This window comes from Cricetulus griseus, chromosome 3 (assembly GCF_003668045.3).
Source record: "Cricetulus griseus strain 17A/GY chromosome 3, alternate assembly CriGri-PICRH-1.0, whole genome shotgun sequence".
Taxonomy (NCBI): domain Eukaryota; kingdom Metazoa; phylum Chordata; class Mammalia; order Rodentia; family Cricetidae; genus Cricetulus; species Cricetulus griseus.
The window spans coordinates 260,928,342-260,932,163 of NC_048596.1; the positions used below are offsets into that span (position 1 = coordinate 260,928,342).

A 3,822-nucleotide genomic window follows, 5' to 3' on the forward strand; every position below is an offset into this window, starting at 1 on the left:
CCTTTTTAACCTGATTGCAGATCCAGTGAGTTTCTTTCATCTTGTCTTTGCAAAGGTCAGATTTAATTCTCTGATTCAGTCTTGTTATCTGAAGAACAGACCTTTGCAAAGAGTTTGTTTTTTTAAACCATATTATCCATGATACCATAGTATGTGTACCTGCATGTATTTGAGACAGTCTCACTCTGTGTCTTGTGACGGTCTCCGGCTCAGTGCATAACTCAGGCTAGCCTCAGTCCCTCTAGAACTGCATCTGGCTCAGTATGTGTATTTTAAACTTAACCACTTAGATGGACAGGACTTTTAGCATCTTGCCTCCTTGAAAATTTCTCAGTACATTCAAACAATTTTCCATAGGAACATCACCTCTCTCCTTATTTGCTGTAATATTTAGTTGAAAGTGTGTGACTACAATATCAGAGATAAGTAGAGTATGCATACTCATGTTTGGGAATGAGTTTCATTAAACATTAAGACTCATTAGTGAGAACAGAACTGTGAGCCTACACTGACCTATCCTATTCATGATGGACTTGGGCATCTTGTGTAGAAGCCAATGAGAACCTTAGCCTGGTGTCCAGCACATTCTGTGTCTACTCCCACCTTGCCTTCCTCCTGACATAGGACAAACACTGCCTGTCTAGATGTGTCTCCCTTCCTTCCTCCTTTCCAGCAAATCGACACTGCCAGTGACTTCTCACTCCATGTCAACTGGATCTGTCCTTTTCACACAAATACTCTTGAAGGAATGAAGGAAAAGCCTTCTCTTCATGTCAGACCCTACTGCCTCTGTGACATCTCTGGCAGAAACTGGGGGACAACTTTAAGTCCTCAAGTTGACCTGGCATTTCCTGTGGTTCTTTCCTTCCTTCCTTCCTTCCTTCCTTCCTTCCTTCCTTCCTTCCTTCCTTCCTTCCTTCCTTCCTTCCTCGAAATGTGCTTTTCCTTGGACTATATGGCACAAATTCTGGATTGTATTCCTGCTCATTTGGCCCTGCCCCTATCCCATGAACAGCCTGAAGCAGAACCTGACAGCTCACGAGCCTTAGTTCTAGCCCTGCTCTTACCCTGTGTGCCTTCTCTGGGCTGTTGTACTTGTGCCTTCAAATGTTTTCATCACTGGGACCCTGTTTCTTTCTTGAGCCAACTCCCTTCTTAGTACCTCCTTTGGCTGTCTTAAAGACTGAGGGATTGGGGAGGTGGTTGGTCGGTAAGAATGTTGCCAAAACATTAGGACCCAGGTTCAGATTCGTAGTACTGGGGACCGGGGGCATGTGGTGGGGCTGAGAAAGTGTGGGGTGTACAGATCAACAAGCATTTGTAATCCTGGGCGGAGAGATCAGTGGATTCCTGGAGATCATTGGCTAACTGGCCTAGCTAAATCAGTGAGCCCAAGGGTCAGAGAGAGACCCTGTTTAAAAACTAAAAAGAAAGGAAGGCATGGCTCTGTGATGATTGAAAATAATGTGGAGAAGTGACTGAGGAAGACACTCAACATTGACTGCTGGCCTCCACACATGTGCACACACACACACACACACACACACACACACACACACACACACACACACATCCCTTGCACACATAATACACATACAAACTACAGGTCAAACTCAACATCAAATTTATGTATGGTCCCTAACCAGGTTCTAACCTGGTGTTCTTTTTTTTTTCTGTGCCCCCAAACAATTGTTTACATCCATAGCCTCAGTGTGGCCCTCTACACCCCCGGCCTGGTGTCCTACACCCAACTTCATCAGGCCTTGCCAATTGGCCTTCTGAACTAGTTCTGTATCCTTTTCTCCGTGCCGCAGTTAACCACTGTACTACAGGAGCTTGTAGGATAGTGGTTTCAAGTGTAGTCTCTGGGATCAGCTTTCTGTACACTTCACTTTTCATCTGTAAGACGGCAGATTTTATAACGATCAATGTAGTTCATGTGGTTTTACAGGGATTAAATGAATCAGTAAAGATGATGCGTTTATTAGGCCCGTGTATTCTGAGCATTCCCTATTGTGGTGCTCACCTAGACTATGTCCGTAGTATTTTCTGCCCTTAAGGTCTGTCTCTAGTGGTTTCTCCTCACTCCCACCAGAGTGATCTTTCTGAAGCTCAATTTTTGTCACCTCCTTGCTTATGACATGTGCATGGTTTCCTGTTGATTTCTGGGAAGAAAAGAAAGGCTGCAATCCTTAATGTGCTCTGAGCCTTTCTATCTGGCGGCATATACAGCCCCTCCAGCAGTAGCTCCTAACCTCCACTTTCCATTTCTACAGCCATGGAAGCCATCTTGGTTGCACCAATGTGGTCCTCCTGCCATAGGCTGTGCACACTTGCCTCTCCACTCCTCACCTTCTGGTCAGTCCCCGTTTCATCTCTAAGCCATGCTCTAGGGGAGGCTTGCTTGAGCGTCGGACACTCTTTCCAAACCATTGCTTTATTACATATACTCTGAAAACAGACTTCCTTCCCGTCAGCAGCCTGATCTCAGGCAGGGAGTCAACATCTGTTGGTGGATGTATTTAGCTAAATGTCACCATCCTCACTATGCGGAACCAATAATGTTTCAATACATGGTAGGGCTTATATCAAAATAACACTTCAGCCTGCAAGCTGCTGTATCCAGTCTTCTTGTTTGAATCCAAGCCTAAAATCCCAGCAGCCTGATTCAGCCTCCACAGCTCCTGTAAACACACTGCTTTGTATAACCAGCAGTCACCAGAGTATGTTAATGAGATGTTCATGTATAACCAACCCTCACCAGAATATGCTAATGGGATGTTCATTTTGCCAGGCTCTGGTTCCACTTATTGTCTATTTTACTTCTCATTGGAAAAGGTCAAAAGTTCCTTCCAAAACACAGCAGCTTTTGACCACAAGGTGGCGACAGTTTTTAAGATTTAGGATTGAGTATAGCTTCTATTCCAGCTGGGGTCAGGAGTGTGTGCTTCACAAGGGTGTTGGGGATGGAAGTTTGGTGATCTATGCATCCTATTGGGGGCCATAGGTATAAGGTTTAATCTGATTCACATAAGGCAGTGAGAATGAACATGTAAGTCATTAAAGTAGAACAGAGTGGGGTGGGGGACAGATCACACGTCTTTGGGACAGGACAGCAGGTCAGCCACCTTCTCCATCTAGAGCTGTAATTCCAGGCCCTGTGACTCCCACTGATGAGGGGCTGACACCTGAGGAAAAGAGCAGTCAGAGATAGCATTTGGATTTCGTCTCCCAGGGAAATGAGAGGATTTCAGAAGATGAACAGGGAAAGGGTGATTGACTCAAAGGCCTGTGTATTTACTGATAAGAACAGATATTACTCTTGATCTTAACCAAAAGGCCAAGAAACGATAGGCCTGGTATTTACTTGTAGGAGTGTGGGACTAATGCTCTGTGCTGGCCAGTACCTTCAATTTGAAAAAAGTTCTTTTTCCTATATATATTGTTTTCATGGACCTCCTCCTCCTCCTCCTCCTTCTCTTCCTCCTCCTCCTCCTTGCAGTAGGTATGGGAGGCAGGGAAGACATTATCCTCATGGGAAGAGAAACTGAGGTCCCAAGAGCTCAGCAGTGGATGCTGTTAATAAGCACCAAACCCTGGGCTCCTATTTGTTGCTTAGAGAAGAAAATATTTTCTGTTTTAGAAGCTTCTGGGTCACTTTGTATCATCCAGCACAAAGGAAAACTTATTCGGATGCAAACACAAGAGGTCTACTTCTGTGAGCCAGTGTGGTGGGATGTACTTACTGCTGTGGCGCTTTTTTCCTTTGCTTTCATCCCTACCCCCAAGACCAAGAAGCCAGCCTTTGTGTCTTCCATTGCT

The 3,822-nt window shown here is 45.0% G+C and overlaps 1 pseudogene; it reads right to left on the reverse strand.

Annotated features, from left to right (window-relative positions):
- Positions 1-3,195: 3,195 nt before the first annotated feature.
- LOC113835111 lies at positions 3,196-3,352 on the reverse strand (annotated as a pseudogene).
- Positions 3,353-3,822: the final 470 nt, after the last annotated feature.